The 23,508-nt window shown below is 39.2% G+C and overlaps 1 long non-coding RNA gene across 1 annotated transcript in view; it reads left to right on the forward strand.

Moving 5' to 3' along the window:
* LOC134295500 (uncharacterized) overlaps positions 1-22,263 on the forward strand; it is a 49,630-nt gene extending 27,367 nt beyond the window's left edge. Inside the window, exons 2-3 of the long non-coding RNA XR_010002095.1 lie at positions 21,575-21,620; positions 21,969-22,263. This is a non-coding gene — a long non-coding RNA (uncharacterized LOC134295500). The remainder of the gene's footprint in view (positions 1-21,574; positions 21,621-21,968) is intronic.
* The last annotated feature ends 1,245 nt before the right edge of the window (positions 22,264-23,508 follow it).

A 23,508-nucleotide genomic window follows, 5' to 3' on the forward strand; every position in this document is an offset into this window, starting at 1 on the left:
GTAAGATATAACAAGAATTTTATCATTATTACTATGCAGAATGCTGGATTGAACACCTTCTGGTCTGATCCTGCATAGATCTTATATTCTTACAAAATTTGCACAGGAATATTGGTGGCAAAGTGCGTTAAAGCGCTGAGCTGCTGAACTTGCAGACCGAAAGGTCCCAGGTTCAAACCCCAGGAGCGGCCGCTGTTAGCTCAGCTCCTGCCAACCTAGCAGTTCGAAAACATGCCAATGTGAATAGATCAATAGGTACCGCTCCGGCGGGAAGGTAACGGCGCTCCATGCAGTCATGCCGGCCACATGACCTTGGAGTTGTCTATGGACAACACCGGCTCTTCAGCTTAAAAATGGAGATGAGCACCAAGTCCCAGAGTCAGACATGACTGGACTTAACGTCAGGGGAAACCTTTACCTATTATGTTAGCATATCCAAGACTGGCATGAAAAAGAGAGAATAGTGTCATTTGCACTGCACCAGTCCTAATCCAAAGTATCTATAATGGAAAAGAAACATTTCAATTTTGACTAGGGATCCAATCGTGTCAAAGTACATACATATAAACCCTTCCCCCACAGATGTCCTCCAGATTTGTTGACTTATAGACCATGCTCTTAGGGGATTTGGGGAATTATATTCCAACACATATGAAGTGTACCAATCTGCAAAAAGTGCATGTAGAGGGCAGCCAGGAAACAGCCAATGCAGATTTTTTGCTTTAGAAAAGGCCAGACTGAAGTGCAGTGAGGGTTAACCGAGAAAGGTTCATGAATTCACATTGGTCGAAGGATGCAGTGGAAAGGCCACTGTCGTTCAAACCGCATTTGAACTTTGGAGTTGAAGCAGCACTGACAGTCTAAGAAGTCATGAATGCTAAGCACAGCTACTGCCTTCTCTCAGTTGCTGTTTTCTTTCACAACATTGTCCACCAGCTGATTCTGGTTCTACCTGGTGTCAAGTTGAAACATTGTTTGCCCTCTGGGAACTAGAGAGAGAAATAACAGTATAGAAACATGTTTCAGTTCTGCTGCACCTGTTAAGACAGAAAATATTTATTTTTTTAGGAACACATCACATTTGGTTGGAACTCACTCACACCCACCCTACTGTGACTAAATTTCTGAAGTTAATGCCTCCCAGGCCTGTGCATTACCCAGCATCTCTCTCTAATTTTCCATGGAGGAAGAGGCAAGCAATTGAGCTTTCACACCTTTAAAGATATATGCAAGTCTAAGTCTTCTAAACAGCCATTTAATCCAGATCAGAACATGAGTTTAAGAATAATAAGAATCCTAGAGCTGGAAGCGACCACAAGGGCCACCCAGTCCAATCCCCTGCCATGCAGGAACACACAGTCAAAGCACCCCTGAACAATGGCCTTCTAGCCTCTGATTAAAAGTCTTCAGAGAAGGAGACTCCACCACACTTCGAGGCAGCATATTTCACTGCTGAACAGCTCTGGTTTACTGCAAGTTGCCTACATGGGCACCTCATGAACCAGGTGGAAGCTGCAACAGTGGCCACAAAAATCCACTGATTGTGGATCAGTCCAATTCAAGAAACATTTCTACCCATCTCATCCAGCAAGATGCATTGAAAAGAAGCAGATTATCTGATCAGAATCAATGTGAGAGCAACTCAGAGCAAAGCAAGAAAGGAACATTCCACCATACATAGTGGGAATGTAAAAAAGCGAAAGAATATTGGTCCAAAATACATGAAACCATACAAAAAATGCTGAATACAAAAGTTAAAAAAACTCCAGAATTTTATTTACTAGGAATATTCACAGAACCCTGCGACACAAATGAGGAAAAATTAATGCCATATCTAACTACCTCGGCTAGAATGACATACGCTAGACACTGGCGACAAAAAACAATCCCTAAGAAAGAGGAATGGTTAATCAAAGTTGTAGAAATAAAAAACATGGACAGACTAACTTACTTAATAGCAAAGAACCAGGGTAGACCAAGGAAAGAAACAAATTGGCAAGCGATAGAAAAATATCTGGAAATAAATTTGGCTACAAAAAAGGATTTAAATAAATAAAAAATTAAAGGAATATATAAATATATAAAATAAAAGGAAATATAATAAATAAATAAATAACAACTAAATAAAATAAATAAATAAATAAACAAACAAACAAACAAATTGAGATTGGGTAAAAACTTCTTAAACACAGAAAGGAATATTAGATTAAACCCTAAAAATGAATTCGGAACTCAACACTCAACCCTGCGATGAAGACAACAAAGTAATAATGGCAAAGAAGCAAGTGAAGAGAATGTTGAAGAAACTTCAAAAAGAAATAGACAGACTTAACCGTCGGGGGTAGTGGAAGCCGCCCCCCTCCCCTTCCCCTTGCCTTCCCCTCTTTCCTTTTCTGTATCTCCCCTTTCTTTTTTTTCTTTTTTTTCCTATTCTTTCCCTTTTGTTTTTTATTCCACCCCCTTCCCCCTTTTTATGTGCAATTTTATGTATCTGTGTAAAACTCAATAAAAAGTATTTTTTTTAAAAAAAAAGAAAGAAAGAAAGAAAGAAAGAAAGAAAGAAAGAAAGAAAGAAAGAAAGAAAGAAAGAAAGAAAGGGGAAGCAAGCATTCCCATCGGAATCCTGCGATTACCTCTCCAGGGGTGGTGTTTCTGGTCTCTTTCTTCAAATGCTTCAGCATTAGCCCTGTCCACATAAGTACACTGTATGTTGCTTCTGGATTCCAGCTCTGTGTAAGATGTGGAATTCAGAGGATTTTATGGCTCGATCTGGAATTTCTGGAGAGGTTTTTTTTTTTAGCATGCTGTTTCTGTCTGGATGCGCGTTGCAGCATATTGGGGTGTACATTTTATAAACACCCCGACCTTGAGCCAGCTTCCAACTGGATTTTAGTGTTTGTGTAGATGGTGCCTAGTGGGTGGGTTGATTTTTTTAATGTGACAAAACGTTTGGAAAAATGATTCCCATAAGTGCAGCAAAGAGAATGAAGATGATACCATGAAGCTTGTGAAAGAGGGGCAGAGACTTCTCCTGACCATTGTTTTTAAAAGTCAAGCTGTCGTACAGAGTTGCAAGTGGTCTTTTCTGACTTATGACAACCCTAAGGCCTATCAGAAGATTTTATTGCCATAATTTGTTTAGAAGGGATTTACCCTTGCAGTCTGAGACTAAGAGCGTGTGACTTGCCCAAGTAGGCTTCCATGGTTGAGGCAGGATTAAACACTCAGACCACTATACCATACTGACAGCTGTAGTTACTTTTAATTGTCATTCTCAGGGCCCTTCTACACATGCCCTAAAAAACAAAAGAAACCAGTGTTTTTCTTAACCTGACACATTTCAGCCCTGCCTATAAGTATTGATTTCCCTGATTGCAAAGAAAATCTTCAGACACACAATATTTAAATCTTGAATTATTGGAATTATATGCCTGCCTTACTATTGTGGGACAACTTGTTCTTCTCTATATGTTACTATAAGTACAGTTAAGAGAGGGTTGTCAATCTGGATGTTTGGATTATGGGACCATGGCTTAATTTTCCAAGTAAAAGCATTCAATAGAAAACATGAAAAAGAAAAAGGGTATTAGAAGAACAGAGCTTGAAAAAATGGCATTTTGTCTCAGCCCACTTGTTGGATGTTCATAGAATAATAGAATAAAAACATAAAGTTGAAAGAGGGCACAGGGGCCTTCCGTGTTGGGACTTGTAGTTCCAAATTCCCTGATCTTTGTTTCAAATTCCTAAGTAAGCACAGGCAACCTGCCTTGCAGCATTGTTGTAATTAGAAGGCCTGGCTCTCAGCTTAGTGGGCTTGGTGCCAAAACAATAATGAGGCCGGGCACCTTAGATATGAACCACTAATAAGCAGATATTAAACACTAATCAGTGGATACATGAGTGGCATAAACTTCATATTACTCTTGCATAGAATTTTCTGTGGGCATATTTATGTCTGACATGTAACGATAAATGATGATCTTATTTGCAAAGCAGATGGAGACAAACCATGAAACGGTTTCTAAAACATGAATATTCTGTCCATAAAATGTATATCTAGAATACACATCCACCAATTCATGTCTTTTGTATGACAGTGCAGTAAGAATGTTCTTGATTCAACATTTTCTATACATATGTGTTTTCATTAGATGGAAAGCGTATTCTACAAATAATACTCGTAATATGGGCATGGCCATTTGTGAACATGGTTATAAAGTATTTGCCTACTCTGTATTTTCTTGCCTGTGACAGTCCTTATATTAACAAGTGTGCTAGATATCTACAGGAGGGATGTAGATATCTTTACTTGAGTTGTGCCATCATCACATTTCCAGTGATGGATGAACATGTTTTAATGTGCCATGGACGGCATCAAAGGAGCTGGGGACTGGATAGGTTTGGATTCACATGAACAATCAGTGGCCAGGATGACAGAGGAATCTGGTTAAGTTTTGTGTTTGTTCATTTGCATTATTTATTGCCTAAAACCACTGAATCAATTGCTGGATGGTAAGTCAACATCTACTGTACTGATATGTACATGTGATCTCTTCCAGATGGAGCTAGCTATTGGGTTTTTGGCTGTGAAATAAAAGTATGCAGTTCTCCAGATATTGCAGCACTGCTACTGCCACCATTTGTCATCATTGGTTATGCTATCTTACGTTTCTGAGAAGTGCAATTCAACACCTAGCCAAGCAACATGTAACAATTTAATAGGTGTCCTCTACAATTGATTCAGTAGGTCTGCTTCAGTTGGGACTAGCAATTGGATTTAACCACCATTGATAAAAGTGGCCAGACACAAAGGTCAGTATAACTAGGTGCTCCTAAAGAAGAATATCCATTGAGTAAACATCCATTTCCTTCTTTTTACCTGCAAGGCAGGTAAGGATGATTTCTCTACTGTTTCAAAAGGTCATGTCTGTAAATTCTCTGACTCAGAGCTCAAGTAAAGATCTCCCTTTCTCCCTTCCTAAATCCTTTTCTTCACTGCTTTCATGTCATGAATTATGGATTGATTTTTTAAATCTTACTAGATGAAACCATAAAAAGGAAGTGTAAATATCTGTAAAACATACATGATATGTCTCACACACATACACATATGAAATTTGAACTTTAGCTTTATTTAATCTTAAGTGTAATCATTTTCTAATAGTTCTTATGGCATTAAGTTAAAACATTTAAAACACAGCAAAACAATAGGGGTCTCTAATAACATGGCCTACTTCTTCAAAATGCTAGCACAATGCTTGTTATTGTTAATAATTTATTCACAAACCTTGATGCATTCACAAACCTTGATGCTAGGAAACACTATAATGTATGGAAATGACATTCATGGATATTAGGCAATACATTTATTAGCATCAATCAAAATGTTATAAAACTGTGTAAGCTTTTGAGTTCTCCAGAACTCTTGGCCGTGGCAGTCCAAATAAAAAAGTAGAAGATGGGGAGAGAAACAGAAGGCACATCTAAAGCAGGGAATGTAGTCCAGTGTAAATTTGTCCTGGATCAGCTCCAGATTCAACATGTTTGTTGTCTAGATCAAAGCTTCTTAAGCTGTGGGTCTTGACCTCAAATAGGGTTGCATTGGTTAAATGTTTGGGGTCACAAAATATCTAACAACAATACAAGGTTTCTGAATATCACTTAGTATCTTGTTTACATATTTACATGAATCTGTTATCAATAATTTTGGCTGATGGTTTTCTTTTCGGTTACAGAAATACTTCCCTTCAAATTTTGATTCTAAAATATTAAGTTGGGTTCATAAACCTAACTCAACTGAAATCAAAAACATCAGTCATCTGCAATTAAAAGTTCAAGAAGAATTTGCCTGCAACCTCTGCAGGAAAGGTTAATGGCGCCTATTTGTTTGAGATGCGGAATAAAAGGATATCAATTATGTGCATGTATGTGAACAGAGGGGGCATGAGAGCCAAGATGTCATTTTGAGGAGAGGGGAAAGCTTTTTTTTTTTTTTTTGGCTGTTCCAGAGACTCATGGTGCTTCTACACAGCCACTTACTCTGATTCAGGATGTGAATCAAAGAGATCCAGTTCGTTCTGGAGTGCCTATACAGGCAACCCAGGAACTGGCTGCAAGCTCTCATAGAATCCACAAAGCTCCAATGATCCAGACCCAGTAGTATTTTTTTTGTGGCTTTTCCAGCAAATGCGCTGGTCAAAAACAGTGTTTGTTGCAGGAGAGCTCTGAATCCTTCTTCAGTTTTTCAGCACTGCACTGGCATGATCTGAATTTTCTAGTGAGTTTTTTAACACACAGTTTCTAGCTGGAAGAAGACTGGGGGTCCACTGGGGGTGGATGTTTTGTAGACAGCCTGATCCCTAAAACTGCCAACATACATAAATTAGTTTTAAAGTGGGCGTCCAGGTTCTCTTTTGTTTCTCTATAAATTTAACATTTTTCTTCCACTTTTTATCCAGTAAATTATTTACTTTTGTTTGTCTTAACATCTACAAGTGATTATCCCAACATTTTAGTTCTCCAAACTTGTCCAGAAAGTGTTTCCCTTTCCCCCCAATATGTATTGATAAGATTGGTTTCCATTATTCTAAAAATGTGCCCAATAACATGTCTTTCAACAACACTGTTAATTTGCCCATTTCTATTATTTCCCACATCTTGACTGTCCAACCTTTTACAGTTGTTAACTCTATCATTTTCCACTTTTGAGCATATAAAATACTTGCAGCTGTTAACATGTACTGCAGTATTCTCTCATGTTCCTTTTTTATTTGATCATCCAATAGTTCTACTAATATACTTATTATCTACTTATTATCCAAGATATTCGCTTATCCAAGCTTCTGCCGACCCATTTAGCTTGGATAAGTGAGACTCTACTGTAGTTGTAACTCAAAGTCATTTCTGATTCATTCAAAACCAAATAATTTTAAATCCATTTTATATCATTCCCACAGTTGTCTGTACTGGTACCAATTCATATTCCAACCTTCTGCCATCAGCTCTTTCTTTGGTTTGTAGATTGGTCATTTTCTCATTCTTCACTTATTAGTCGTTTTTCATTATCATTTTTCTCAAACCAGCCAGATTATAGTGCCTTTGTGGATGAGGTCTCAAACATGGAAAAGTGGGTTCAAATTGCAGGAAAAAAGATTCTACCTCAACATTAGGAAGAACTTCCTGATGGTAAGAGCTGTTTGACGGTGGAATATATTGCCTTGGAGTCTGGTAGAGTCACCTTCTCTGGAGGTTTTTAAGTAGAGGTTGGATGGCTATCTGTCAAGAGTGTTTGACTGGGTATACATTCATTGCAGGGGGTTGGACTGGATGGCCTCTGTGGTATCTTCCAACTCTGTGATTTTATGATTCTACAAGTCTGTGAGATCATGATAGAAACAAGAGGGAGGTGGATGTGGGTCCCACTTTTGTGAAGGTTCTATATCCACAAACTGGAAAAGTAGAAAGCCTGCTTTAGTATAAAATGTGTTTTAGCTTTTTAAAATATTTTAAAATTAATATTTTAATTCTAACTTTATTAGATTGGACTTATCGTACAAGATCTCTATGAAAAGAATGGGATAAAATATTTAAATCTATAAATAGACTATGAACATAACTAGAATGTAGTCAAGAAGAGTTGCGTGTAAGAATATTATTAGGGTGAGGGCAGTAGTATCTCTTGAATGTCAAGGTCAGTAATGACTAATGTATTCTAAGGGCATTCTCCTAGAGGTGACCTCATGGAACAGTGGAAAATACCAATTGAGTGTTACTGAAGCAAAAACCATCCACTGTGCAAATGCTTAAAAACCAAAGTCCTAATTATGCACAAAAAACAAGATCTGAAGTTCATTGTTAGCAGGGAGGGGCCAGCACAAACAGCAGTTAGCAAATGCTAAATGGGACATGCAAAAATAGCCCTGTCATGTAAAAAGGGATAATTATATGGTTACTGACAATTCCCACACAGCAACAGACAATTTCTGAAAGGCACATTTGTACTGAGATGACAGCCTATTTGGAGGGGAAAATTCACCTTGATTCTAATCTGAAGAGTATGAAAATTGGAATCTCAGCAGAAATTTCTGATCCGTACTGCAACCTACTGCATTATTTTATCAAACATGGCAACAGAAGAGAAGCATCTTGTTACTTTCATGTCATGAATCGAGGGGGGGGGGAGTCTTCCAAAGGCACCTGATAGGCCATTGCAGGAAACAAGATGTGTAATTTGGGCAAGTGTGTAAACTTTATGTTTTCCATTCCAATATAGTCTTGTATAATCCCTTTGACATTAATAACTTTATGAAGTAATGGAGAGATGGTGGGAACAACCTTGGAAGTCTTTGGGCCAGACTACATCTTTGCCCAACACAGGATACCCACACATTACTGCACTGCAGAAATTTGGTAGAAAACCACTATCACATTACCAAATGTCTGTGGTAACCAGGAAAAGGCTTGGAGTGGCTTGTCACTGAATTGGCATTGTTTGTTTAATGAGGCACAAGCAACCTTGGAGGGTCCACAGGCAAACTACATGTCACAATAGTCAAATTTTAGCTGGAGTGGATTTTTTCTTGGTTAAACCACATTAGCCTGGGACATCATTTGGATGCCCCATGCTAATGTTATCCCCTACACTTCATTAAAGGGCAATGCAGATGGGGCTTAACGGATCAAAAACTAAAGCTGTGTCTACACTAGTTAAAAATGATGGACTCCAAAACTTGTGCTGGCAGTCCAGACGATATATGGCTACTTCTGAGGAAGTCTGCCTTTTTGTCTTTGCATGACTGTATATCTCTGCAGTCATGGAGAACATGTGACTTTCTTCCCATCACCCAGTATGGACTGCTCCAGTGAACTTGTGCATTTTAAAAGCACAAAACAGCTGATCAGGCTGTCAAAAAATTGAGCTATGGACACACGGGTGGCTAAAGCAAAGCACAATTGGAAAACAATTAGAACTCTCTACAACCATTCCTTTCTTTAGATTTTTATACAGCAAAACAGAGCTTGAATTTAGAGTTGGGTTAAGAGAATGAGAAATCTTCTTGTGTGTACTTTAGGATCTCTGCATGAGTGCATATGTGGTCTAGTGTGTCCCGAAGAGACGTTTAAAAAAAAACTTCCACCTGATGTCCCCTATCCGCCCTCCATCTTGATCTGCTTCAAAGGAAGGCATGAGGATGGCAGGTGAGCATTTCTTGGGACTGGCAGGCCTGTGTGTGGACTTCCTATCAGGTCCTGGGATATATATTTTTTGTCCCATTTAAAAAACCCACATTTTGATACTGTCTGTAAACGCCCTCAGAAACTTTGGGATGGCCTCAAGACAGCTGGATTAGGTCCAGTTCAGCCCAATACATAGTCCACATGGTAGAAACCATGCAATTCCTCTTCCCTGTGTAAGCAACAAGTAAGGAATAAAGTGACTCCCCACTCCTTGCTGAGCACATGTACAGCAAAGATTTCTGGCCCCAATAGAAGCAACAGTGAGCCAGGCTGGTTTTCTATGAAGCTACTAGACTGGTGAGGAAGTGGTGGCAGTGCTATTGAAAATAAGAGATGGGTCAATGGGGCCAATGCATGCTACTTCCAATGGTTATTGTGCGGATAACATTTTGGGGAAGAACAATATAGGTAAGACTGAAAATACACAAATATGTGCCCTTCCTTACACTCCTTGAAGGAAATGGCTTATCTTAGACCATTTGCTAACCTAGTGGAAAACATGAGAGAAAAAGTCTTAAATCAAAATGGAACATTACAGTAAAGATTATCTCAATCAGGACTGACAACTACCCCAAGTTGTTAAATTTATTAGGCTTCTCGCACTGTACTGGGGAGCAGAGATCAATTTTGTATGTTTTATATACATTTGGGCACTTTAAAAAAAACCAAATGGCCAATTAATCTGACCCAGCAGCTATTTTGACTGAGATAGAATCATAGAATCATAGCGTTGGAAGAGGCCTCATGGGCCATCCAATCCAACCCCCTGCCAAGAAGCAGAAAATCACATTCAAAGCATCAAGGAGACCTCACATAGAGTTCCACTAGGTAAAGCTATACAATGTTGCCTGTCTCCTCTCCCAGAAAAATCATCTTTTTGTGCTGCCTCTGACACCATCATATAAAGCTTGGAAGAGACTCAGGAACAACTGAGATGCACTTTGCTATGTGATTACAGCCAGATGTACAGTGACAAGGATACTGGAAAGTCCCAGAAGATTACTTCATCATTTTATATTTGCCTACAGGCATATAGCCAGATGTTTCTCAGTCATCTCCCACACTCTGAGTGGGTGGGTGGGAGAAGCTTTGGGAAGATGTGTGGTCAGGGCTTTTTGGTTGTTGCATGAGATACAGGTCCCAAGATCTGCAGCAACCAAGAAAAGGCATACATAGATATATGCCCTCATCTGTCACAAAAAGATGCAAGTCTCTGTTTTAAAGGCCTGCATGGCATAAAAAACTGAGGTGAGCATGGAAAAAATGTTCCGCATCCAACCCAAGGGTTTAAAAAAAGCAATGGCTGGAGGACACAGAGATAGGTACAGATTCCTGAGGTCCATGTGGACATATGTGCAGCCAAATTCTGGAATTCTCTGCCTCAGGTAGTTGAGGGAGCAAAGTACCTCACTTTTCCAGATATTATCAGTAATGAGTTACAAGCAATACAGTTACTTTTTGTAGTGAAGTTGTAACTAAGGTATATGTAGTGAGAATGACAGTATCTTCTATGTAATTAATAAGAAACTAACATGCAACTTTTTAATTAGGGTTGTTGTGTGCTTTCCAAGCTACATGGCCATGTTCCAGAAGTATTCTCTCCTGACGTTTCGCCCACATCTATGGCAGGCATCTTCACAATCTCTGAGGATGCCTGCCATAGATGTGAGTGAAACATCAGGAGAGAATACTTCTGGAACATGGCAATACAGCCTGGAAAACACAACAACCCTTTGATTCCAGCCATGAAAGCCTTCAACAACTTTTTAGTTACTTTCTTTAATGGAGATTTTTTAGAAGCAATTTGATTTCAAATTTTAAAATGTACACTGGACTCTTTTTCACTTAATTATTTTTATTTATACTTTACCAAGTAGCAGAGACACTGAGAACCCCTTTTCATGAATTGTGAAGAAGCCTGTTGGGGCAATAGCTAGAGTACCCAATGTGCATTTGTACCTGACATCCTAATAGGTGATTTTTCACAGTCCCTGTAACCATATGTTTGGTTTGCAGATAACTGTTTTCTTTGAGGGTCATAAACCATGCCACCACTGGCCAAAAAAACAGGACCACCCACCACCATGTTTTTGAATGTTACTTAGCTCACAATTCTTTCCTTTGCCTTTTATGTTTGACAGGTGGCACGCAAATGCATCAAATGGCTATTATTGCTCTCCTGTGGTATAATTAAGAGTGTTTTTAATTGTTTTAATTAATTTCTCTTCTCTCCCCCTCACAGACAATTAGGAGCATGTAAGAGAAATTGAAAACAATTCCCCACAGGCCAGAATATGTTTGGTAACAGAAATTCAATAAGTAAAGCAAAGAAAAAAAATGTCCTGTAATTAGTTGATGATATCTTTGTTAGCTTGTCCCATCCCTTTTCGCTCCCAGAATACAAAAAGCAGCATTGAGATCTCTGATAGCACAGGTTTAATTAAAAGGTAAATAAAGGTGTGTTTTAACAGTGTTATCTACATGAGAAAGTATGGGTCAAAGAAGTCTAACATCTTATCTAGAGGAAGTCTAATTCTTAAAAGAAATTGCCTTATTTGCTCCTTAGCTAAAATAATTGTCACACACACACACACACACACACACACACACACACACCAGGATTTAATTGAATCATATTCCAAAATAGATCCCTATGCCCCTCATTCCAATACCTTCCATATATGTCAAATCCTTAGATATATTTTAATAGGTTGATGCTATATCTCTCTTCCCCCCCCCCCCCCCCGCCCCCGGTGGCCAGTTACATCCTGGAAGCATAAATTTGTTTCCTCTGCCTTTGGAATTTAACATTTGATTTTGAACAGACATTTTTCCTAATAGCCTCAAACTATTATTTAATGTCCTAGATAAGGTGAAGTGATATATACTTTTATCATGTCTGCTGTAACTTGCATTGCTGGGAAGGAAGGGCCATTCGTTTGTCTATTTATTTATTTGTCAGCCAGCTTCCTTTCTGGGCCTTGTGAAAATGATACCACCAGGCCACATCTTGCTGGCTTCCCAGTACCTCACGTAGCAAAGCTCCTGAGTCAGCACGTCTGACCACAATTGTAAACTAGAATAGGGTTTCCTTCTTCTATTGATATCTTTATGCACGTATTCACCTTCTGACTCAGGGTGCTTATCAGTCAAATGAAACTCCTCTGGGGCATGGAATGCCTTTGCTCACATCACTTCTGCTTTCTCTCTGTAGCACTTTAACTTAAGTGCTTTAACTAGGAAACAGATTTAGGTGCAGCTGGGTTGAACATAAAGCAAAATGAAATCTACAAAAGAACACTACCTTTATGGGCTAGCCAAAACGCTTACCACAAGCCTTCGGAGTTCCACTGATTTTTTCATCAAGCAAACGATTTTTTAAAAAAGCAAACAGGATTTTGAAAAAGCTTTTGCTTGTTGAAGAGCTACTGGAGCTTTGAAAGGCCACATGAAGTGTTATGCACATTTTGGTTGGCCAATAAAGATACTATTCTTTGGTAGAGTGCAGGGTCTACTGCAATTGAGAAAAAATTGTGCTAGTCATTTTGTCTTTAACAAAACAATTACTGTAGCCCCAATAAACGACTACTGTACTGGGGATGCTTTAGAGGTCCTGCATATGATGGCATTGTTTTGCCCCCTGATAAAGGGGAAAAGCTACATATTTGTCTGCTGCATCCCCAGTGACCAGGAAATGGCCAGGCTCAAGAGATACAAATGGTAAGTTTCATCAGATAAAAGGTGTTTTGGGGGGTGGGAAGAGTTTGATCACTGTACAGTCCATATTGAATTCTATTCTCCACAATGTTCAAAAGATGACTTCATACATAAACTTGCCATTGTCTACAGAGATTTAGTGGATAATATCATAACCTTTTTAATCTAATTCTATGAATTATATAACAAAAAAATATTTTGAGGAACTACAACATCACATCTGCGTGAGGGTTAAGAAACATTTCTTTCAAAAATTGATCTCCATGTTCCTACATCAAATATATACTCTTAAGGGCGCTTCCAGAAAGGGCTTAAATCTGCTTCGAATGGCTTAAAGAAATTCCTGGTAAACAAAATGAGGGGTTAGCTGAAAACGGGACTGAAAATGGCATGCTTTTGTGCCAAATTGCACAACCCTACTAACCGGTACGCCACCTACTACACTGGAGTCGCTATGTTTTGAAGTAGACTATGATCCAATGGGCTTTTCACTCAAAAGTAAAACATTTCTCCAAGTAAAATGTTGCTTCAATAATATTGTTGGTATATCAGGATTGTCCCTCTATATTAAAAGAAAGTAGAGTAAAATGGAAATGAATTACTCAGACAAGTTATTTTTACACAGTTTATGCTATAATAAATCATGTTGTCTTCATCGTGCCAATCTGTTATTTTGCCTCAGCACGTTCACTCAGTTACCCCTCTGAAATATGCAAAACTTGATAAGAGGTAAAGTCACCTACACTTCTTTTGATTTCATTAATAATTTGTCAGTGAGTAATAACAATGGTTTTATTTTTACCAAAATGGTGTCAAACATCTGCATGACACATAGAAGGGCCAGGAATCATCCTGTGGGTTTGAAGCCATAAAATCTATTTGAAGCTCTCTCCTATATGGCAAGAGACAGGAGTTAGTGCAATAGTGTCAGATTCCAAAAAATGTGCATGGAGTCGCCCCTGCCAATCCTCAGCAGAAATATATGATTGTGGTAGGGAACTCCCTGCTGAAGAGTACAAAACCAGAGGTTTATGGGCCTGACAGGTGTGTTTCTCTGGGACAAAAATCCATGAAGTAACAGAGAGGCTGACGGGACTTGTCACCCACACTATTACCTCTTCCTTTTGGTTCCCATGAGAGCCAATGGCTTTGTAAGGCACAGAGTTTCACAAATTTGATTAAGAGGGCTTTAAACTGAGTTATGTGAGGGAGGGTAACAGTATTCTTGAGGGCAGGCTTTCACGAAGTGCTGGAGATAATAGCCTGAATGTTATAGTGTAAACTAGGGAAATACAAGAACGCAACCGTGGGAGGGGAAAATCCTAAATAAGCAGCAGAGTCTTTTGGAGGGCAGCAATCTTTCTCTTCTGTTTTGAATACTACTATTTTTCGATCGATACTGCACAATAGAGGCATATGTAAACTCTGAAAAAGGACTGCTCCTCTTTAGCATTTCTTAGTGCTTCAATTGCGAATATAAATTGCTTTCAGTGTTTTTTTTTAATTATGGATCTTAATATTCCCTACGTCACTTAATGTATAATATTTAAAAAGCAATTATTTTATCCTGATTTATTTTTGAATGAATTCCAAATAAATGCTGTAATTAGCTTCATATACCTTATGTTAAACTCTAACATTTAAAGTGCATGTTAATTTTCCTGTGCTAGAGTACTGCAAGATTTTAGACATCCAAAATTTTGAAGATTTTCCCTTCTTCTTTTTTTTCCTTTCTTTTTTTTTTTTTTAAAAAAAGTAATATGGAGAGGGCAGAGAAAAGGCTTCTCTGTATGATGGTTTGGAATAGACAGATGGACCTCACGCTTCTCAAGGTCCATGTGATGAGGTCCTTTGAGTCTGGATTTAAGACTGGATTGAGTTCACTGAAGAGCAGCTGGGTGTAATGATTTGAGAATTGGATTACAACTCTAGACACCAATGGTCAAATCCCAATCAGCCATAGAAGTGCACTAGATAACAATAGGCAAATCCCATTCTTGCAGCCTCAAAAGGCAAAGGTGCCCTTCAAATGAATATTGCCAATATAGTAACCATAAATTAGAAACAAATTGAAGGCGCACAACAATAGCTCATCGAATTTTACATGAGATTGAATTACCATTCAAGTAAGACATTTACAAATATACACCATGGAGATTGCTCCAGAAACCAGCATCTCTATGAGACCAAAAAATTAAAATTCCATCAGACCTGGTCCAAATGCAGATTTGTGAATTACATTTTCAGCACATCCAGGAATTCTACATCTTAGATTGCCTTTCTTCACATTCCTAGTAATCCTGCGTCCATGTCCAAATCATGTCATGATCTTTACAGAGTATAGCTGTGGTGTTTTGCTACAAATGCAACATTGGCATAAACCTTCTTAAATCCAGCAAGCTGGGGAACCTATTTCTCAAGTATACCCCAGGCTAGAAATCTAAATTATATTTGACAGAAGATTTATTCCTGTCCATAGTAGTAATTACCTCCTAATGCCTGACAGGCATCCGCAGAAACCCTTCTTCAAATACCCCTCTGAAGATTGTAGGACAGGGCTGACTAAACTCAGCATCTATCGTTAATAGTTTCCAGTTTTCATGGGTTATCTCCAGGTAGGAGACAAGAGTGTAAATTCTCCAATTTTGATGGACTAGGTTCCAAGCAAGAGGAAAAGACTTTGTGCAATCCAGCTCAGCTTGTAGAGCAGCTACTTACTACAATTCACAATGCAACCAGCAATGGAGGATCTCTGTAGTTTCTTCCCTTCCAGATTGTGGCACCTGAACTCACCCTCTGCTCCACTCTGATTCAGTCATCTGGCTAGAAACAAGTAGGGTAGATTCAATGTTCCTTATCCTGTTATCAATGTTCCTTATCCTAAAAAAGTAAAAACGAATAATCTCAATTCATTTTGATCATGGTACATATCCTTAGTGAAAATTCCTGTCTCAGTTTCCAAACAGCAAAGTGTAGTACTGTATATTCTTTGTGAATGACAAGCTGCAAGCTACATAATGCATAAACAACATTAACAATATCACTATGTCATCTCTAGGGGCGCTTCTATACTGTAGAATTAATGCAGTTTGACATCACTTCACCTGCTATGGCTCAATGATATTGAAGCATGAGAACTGTAGTTTGATGAAACACCAGCACCCTATTGCAGAAAAGTCTAAAAATCTTGTAAAACTACAACTCCTATAATCCTATAATATGTGGTGTCAAACTGCATTCATTCTACAATTTAGATACAGTCTATGGCTCCATCTATACTGCCATATAAAATACTTGTTATCTGCTTTGAATCGGATTTTATGGCAGTGTAGATGGGGCCTAGGTCTCAGGTTTTGATCCATAAGCCTCAGGGCTGGGATAATGGCACCCCTATTTGCAGAATAGGGGCAGGAAGAGCTCAAGATTATAGTTTTTTTAATTTAAAAAATAAGTTTTGTTATATATATTTGCATGTAATCTCTATATTGGCACGGAGAGAAGTAATGAAGATGTTTTTCTAGATTCATTTTTACTGACAGCAAAACAGCAAGCAATAAAGACTGAATGCATCAACAGCATTTATTAGACTAGCCACCTCTTTCACACGCCTGCAAAAGGGAAGGTGCGCAGAGTCCTCCTTACCCCATCACATGGTGGGGACGGGACAGGGTCCCCATCAGATGGGAGAAAGGGCGGCAACACGCGTTGCTCTGCCGCCTTTCCCCACATCGTACTGGGAAAGCAGGAGGAAAGTGCTCCAACTGAGCTACCCAAACCACATTTTCTTCCCCATAGTGGTAGAGGAATTTCCCTTCGGTGCTCCCCACACACACACACACACACATTTTGGGAGGAATGTGGATGGGGCGCGTCATGCGTCACGGCAAGCCCTGTCCTTACCGAGAGACAAAGCAGCAAAATGGGGCAAAAATGCCCCGTGTGAAGAGGTCCTTAAACTGTGCAATGCAACCTCTGTAGGGTTTTTATATCCCATGTGAAAAGTTGTACATTGAAAATGTTCTCTCTCTCTCCCCCCCCCCCCCCCCATCGCTTGGACAGCTAATAAAAGCTTGTTGAGCTGTATCTTGACTGTGTCTCCTCCCTGAGAATGGTTAACCATGTCTTTCTGAGACGTGCAAGATGCCAGGGGAATATTGGAAGAGTGTTTTGTTCAGGAAGCATATGATGTGACTAATGAAGGATAGCAAGGGGTGTGGTTATCATGAGATAATAATTTCCCTTCAGTGTCTCTGTGAAAAGTGAGGCTGTAATTGTCTCCCTCTGTCTCTCTGGGGCATGTTTATCCACTTAAAACTGAATCTCCTTGGGTTATTTGCATAGCTGTTATTAAAAACTCTTCAGGTGCAAACATGGTCCGGAATGACTGAGGAAACAGAAATGGGTAGTTTCTAGAATGACTAGGCTTACAACTAAGGAGGAAAGCCTCCTTTCCCCATACCAGGACAAGGGTAGAGTTTATATTTTCCAGTATTTCAATCCATCCATATTTTAGGGGAGAAAAATAAACATCTCTTTTCCCTTAAAAAGAAGAATCTACTAGTTGTGTCCTTTAAAGCTATATAGGACTAATCCAGCATATGGCCCTTATCAAATGCAATATTCTCTGTGGTTTCTCTCTGTTTTCAGGCACTGACATAATAGAGTCGCATGGAGGCCATCCCACAATGCACAACTACCTCTGGTGACTGCCTATGGGAATCTGTGTTGCTAACACCTGAAAATTGCGGGAAGACTCCGTTTTTAGGAGTTGAGTGCTACCCGATTCCTAATTGCAAAAAATGGGGAGGAAGCGGGGAAAGCACGGTAAAGGACTGAAAACGACGTGGGATAGCCAACCATCCCAGAAGATGGGGAAAGACAGTAGGGAACTGAGGAGAATAGTTCTCTCCACTTTTCCCTCCTTTGCTCCATTCCCCCCCCCCCCCCCGGTTGTCTGATGAGGCCCTATGTGAAAGACTGTGCAGTCGGTGAGTTTGACTTTTGTGGGTTTGATTATTTGTGGATTTGATTAAAATGTTGTCTCTAGATCCTCTAGCACAATTCCATGATCAACCTCAGGCAGAGGTTGACCACAGAGATGTTATCCCAGGCTAGTCCAATCAAATGTTATGCTAGACCTTTCTGCATCAGAGTTTGCTATGAAGTTAGGCCTTCAGCAAGTGATTGAATGCCATATACAATTATTTTAAATTAGTTGTATTGGATTGTTACTATTTTGCTGCTTTTTAAATATTCACTTGGTAATTTAAAATTTAATCTGCTTTAATTAAATGGTTTTAATTTATTTAAACTAATTTAAAGCCCTTCATCAGACTCAAAGGAGCTTATGACACAATAATAAAAGAGAGAAAACACAACATATTAATTAATTTTTTAAAAAAACAATTCTATTCAGGACTACCATGCTGGCATGGGACCACCCAAAAATCACCCCCTAAAAGCCTTAAAAATAAAGGAAAACTTGGTGGGTCACTACAAGGCCTCTCTGCAGGCTTCCTGGAATGTACCAATAACACGATAGATGGCAGCGGAGCCTCCTGGTGCATCATTGGCAAATTCCAGGAAGCATGCCCTCTTCACTTCTCCGGGCTCATGGGACTTGAAGACGCGAATTGGGCTGTGGGGACAGACTACTGGGACTGCGGAAGCAGTCTGACTAGTCTGTCTCCACAGGGCCCATATTCCATTAGACCCGGGCCTTTCAGGAAGGCCTGGGTCTAATGGAGTATAAAGTAATTCGGGATAAAGCAAGGTTTACCTGCTTTGTCTCAAATTACTTCGTTTTTTCTGGAGGCGTTGTTTGGATGCCTCAGGTAAAAACCTGACTGGGTCTGGGAAATATATTTATTTATTTGCAGCATTTATATTCCACCTTTCTCACCTCAAAGGGGATTCAGGGTGGATCACAAAATGCATATATAGCAAACATTCAATGCCGATTATAACAATGACAAGACAGACAACAGAAAGAGGTATATAGGCTTTTCCATCTTTTGGCCTCTTTGGAGGCTGTGCTCGATGTGTGGAAGGGCCCTAAGGGGGCTATTTCCAATGTCCTTACTCTGACAGTGATGGGACTGAGACAAAGCCCATGACTGAAAATCTTAAAACTTGGGTAAACTCATATAAGGAGATAATGATTTTTTTTAATAAATAGTCTGGACCCAAGCAGCATAGGGATTTAAATGTTAATAGTAGCATGCTGAATTCCACTTGGAAAAGGCCAGTTGCCACTGAAACTATTGCAATGTGGAACATATGTTTTCCCTTCAACCAGACCCTACCAGCAGTCAGTCTGCAGAATTTTTGAGCCATGGAATTCCTGAACAGTTTCCAAAGGCAACTCCACATGAATTGCCTTGGAAAAATAGAGTCAAAGTGTGTGTCACCATATATCAAGATGTAACATGTTGAAGAACGGCTGTGGTTGACATGCTAGCTTTAAATGATCAAATGCACTTCTGGCCACCTCAACTTTGGGCAGCTACGTAGATTTAGGTCTGAATCCAGGGTAGACCCAAACTTTAAACCTGAGACTTCAGGAAGAGTGTATCTATTCAACATGGGCTGAGTCCCTATTCCCTCACAATTGCCTTACAATTGGAGAAGAGCATGGTGGGCACGTGCGTGCATATACAGGTGTCTTCAAGTTGCATGTTGACCTACAGCACCCCTATGAATTTCATAGGACTTTTTAAACAAGGAATTTTGCCAGTTCCTTTGTCTGAAATATAGCCTACAGCACCTGGTCCTTTCCAAGTACTAACCAGAGCTGGCTCTGCTTAATTTTCCAGATTAGACAGCATCTGGTGCCTTTAGGATATAGCCGGTCATAAAAGCTGCCACAGTGGGAGTAGCCGGTCATAAAATACTCATTTCCTAGAAGGCAAACTAGTGAGGCTAAAAAAGGCCCTTTCTCTTTCCCAAAGCAGCTATTTTGTAAGCAATCTCATGATATTCTCTCAAAAGTTAAATGGTTTGACCATATCAGTGCTAACTTTTTTCCTCCATATTCCATTCCTTGGGATATAAAAGTTCAAGGGGAAATGCAGTGTTTGAGATAATGGGCAGGCAAGATAAGGATCAGTTTGTGCAGTGATTTGTACACATACCAGCCACTGGCTTCACATTTAATCAGCATGATAACCATACCAGTATAAATTCACGCACATGGAGACACACTACTGAAAAAGCCAAGGTGGTGTGTGTCAAAGGAACCTTGCAACCTGCTGCTTTGAATGTTGTTCTAGAAAATAGGCAAAACAACAATTCTTCTATGTTGCTAGCATTTATCTTTCAGACTATACAGGACCCTTCTTTCATTTTATTCAGATTTCTTACATTCACATTTTCTTGAGACCTAGTAGGTTCCACTGATGTAGTGAAGGATATCAAGCAAATATTGAAAATATTATTGGGAAAATCGTTTACTTTTGGTTCAGCCCAAGTTATCTCTTTAGGAAAGGAGGCTATGTATAGGCTCTCTTGAATCCCTGTGTCTTATGTTATTTTTAGAAACTTCATTGTTTGCTTCCAGGAGTTGCCCAATTGTGTGAGGTGCAGGTCACAGATATCTCAACAGCAACCATTTCTGCAATCTTGGTGTATTTTTCAGATTATGAAAGCAGTTGAGACTAAACTACAGTAGAGTCTCACTTATCCAACATAAACGGGCCAGCAGAATGTTGGATAAGCAAATATGTTGGATAATAAGGAGGCATTAAGGAAAAGCCTATTAAACATCAAATTAGGTTATGATTTTACAAATTAAGAACCGAAACATCATGTTAGACAACAAATTTGGCAGAAAAAGTAGTTCAATACGCAATAATGCTATGTAGCAATTACTGTATTTACAAATTTAGCACCAAAATATCACGATATATTGAAAACATTGACTACAAAAATGCGTTGGATAATCCAGAACGTTGGATAAGTGAGACTCTACTGTATATGTCTTCCTAACTCACATGTTTCACTGCTTTATGTGGGATATAATCTCGGAACGAAGAAAATGCCCAAAAATAACAGCAGGAGTTCAAAACAATGAGTCTTTGGGCACCCTAGTTACTACCCTACGTCGCTAGATGCACAAAGTGTCTTCTGAATTACTAGTGTATACATATGGTTGTAAATCATGAGATCAAAGGGAACTGAAATGTAGAAAATGCATACAGAGATAATCATCTTAACAATAGCTGTTTATAAAACAGTTGGATGATTTGGCAGACATCCTTGTAAGAGGTAGCTGATTGACATATTTAGTATTACTCTCTCTTGTCAAGTGAGTCAGGGGAGAATAACCAAACTTCTAAACCAGGGATAGGTCACTGTGGAAGGTTAGGAGCCCCAGGAGATTTTGACAGCCCACACACATCCATCGCATCTACTCCTGCAAAATATATATCAGTTTTTGCCCTCCAAATGATTTGGGACATTCTTACCATGTTTGCATGCCTTCCTAAGTCCCTAGAGGGGTCGGGGGAGGGAATCTCCAAACATGTTGGAAACCCCCTCCACAACCCTAGAGGTCATGTTCAGGTATTCTGGAGCAAAAACATTTTTACCTATCTTACTTGATCTTTTGAATCTCTGCTAGGTCCTGGGCAATGCATTACAAAATGGCCTCACTTCTCCTGCTACCGGTATGTCTTTTTAACATTATCATGGAATGATGCATCCAGTACCAACTAGGTCTCAACATTAGCATCATGTCAGAAGATACACTTTCATGAAAAGACCTTATTTTGGATGGCTTTAAAGGTTATCTAGGGTGTGTGAGCCATGTGTATTTAATGTGTAATATATATTCAATATGCATTAATTGTTAGCATCTGAAGCTTTTAGATGTTATCCTGTAAGCTTGCAAGTAATTTTGCAGCTTCTCTTGGGAAATAGGTAAGATAAATGTATTGATTGTAGAAGCAGGAAGTAGATTTCAAAACCACTCTTGGGTATAGCAGGTTTTCAGACTTTCTTCTTCTCTACTTCAGACATGAAATTCAGGATGGCAGGGATAGCCTAACATATCCAGAACTGATAGAAGCACTGTCTAGGTAAGTATTTTTCTCAAGTAATGGCCCAGTTTTCCAATTAGAATAGATACTCTTTGCTACTGTTTTATTACACTATATTAAAAAAATTGAAAAAAATCTGTTCCTGGTTGAAAGTGTTAATTTCTGTTTAATTGTGCGATACTTACTTTGAAAGTAGTTGTTATACTCCAGAAACTTTGTTTTTTGTGACTGAAGGTAGTACTATTGTTACCTCAATCTATTCCAGGCATGGGCAAACATCGATCCTCCAGGTGTTTTGGACTTCAAATCCCACGATTGCTAACAGCCTACCAACTGTTAGGAATCAAGGGATTTGAAGTCCAAAACACCTGGAGGGCCAAAGTTTGCCCAAACCTGGTCTAGGCACTCCATTTGTAATTTTCCTAAATGAAAATATGCCAATTTTGGTCTTTGTTCTGTCAGCAAAAATAAAGTTTTTGCAGTTTAATAAACTTTTCCATGTTTTTATGATAGAACCAATTAGGGAATGACATTTATAACCCAGGAGTAAAAATCGTGCTATATAGTGTTATCAGAGAGTCAAAATGATATTATATTCCTGGGTAGCAAGGCTAGGCTATAACATACTATGTTTCAGTGTACCATAACAGAATTTCTTCCTGTTATTTTTTATTAAGTATGTTTAAACTCAATTTGAACAATGGGAAGGAGAGAAAGAAGGACCAGAAGGGTGGCCTTTGTAGACCTCTGTGACCCTTTTTCGTGTAGTGTAGTGCAACTAGGAAGGAGGACAGGAATCAGCAAAAAAAAGGGCTAAGGGGGGAAAGAAATAGAGGGAGAAAAACTGCACTGAAAACAAGAGTTGCGCCAAAGCACTGGGTTAGAGATATTTTTTTTAAAGATAGTCTACTTTTCCTACCTTTCTCTATTTCTCCCAAATGAAAATGACTGCTGCCAACACCAAAATGCAAAAGAGTCCTTGCAAATGCATAATCTCTGGCGATAGGGGAAGAGGGCTGTCTTGGCAAGATGGTTGCTCCAAATGGCAGCACAGGGCACACACTGAGGCTGGCTGTGTTGGTATAAGCAAGAAGCAAGAATTGGTGCAGAACTGGTCTGCATGCTTGAGGCCAGGTAAAATGTGAGATTTAGATAAATTGTTTGGGGAAAAGGGAGATGGGGAAGAAAAGAGGATTGAGTGAGTAACCCCTTGTGCACACACCCAGAACACCAATGTACAGCACACCTGACAGGATACTCCACTGTTTTCTTATGCATGAGTGGAGAAGAGAATCTTGGCAGTGTAGTCACTCAGATTTATCATGATCAGAGATGGTGGAAGCCTTTTCCTGCATTTTGCAATGTCACAAGATTTTCTGGACTGGAAAGATAGTAACAGTGAGTGATAAGAGAGATGAATGATGAAAATGTCCCTTTTTAAAAAGTACTGTATTATTCCAAGGGATATTTGATAGAGCAGTTACATCTTTCTTTACATGGACATCCTTTCATTCAT

This window comes from Anolis carolinensis, chromosome 1 (assembly GCF_035594765.1).
Source record: "Anolis carolinensis isolate JA03-04 chromosome 1, rAnoCar3.1.pri, whole genome shotgun sequence".
NCBI lineage: Eukaryota > Metazoa > Chordata > Lepidosauria > Squamata > Dactyloidae > Anolis > Anolis carolinensis.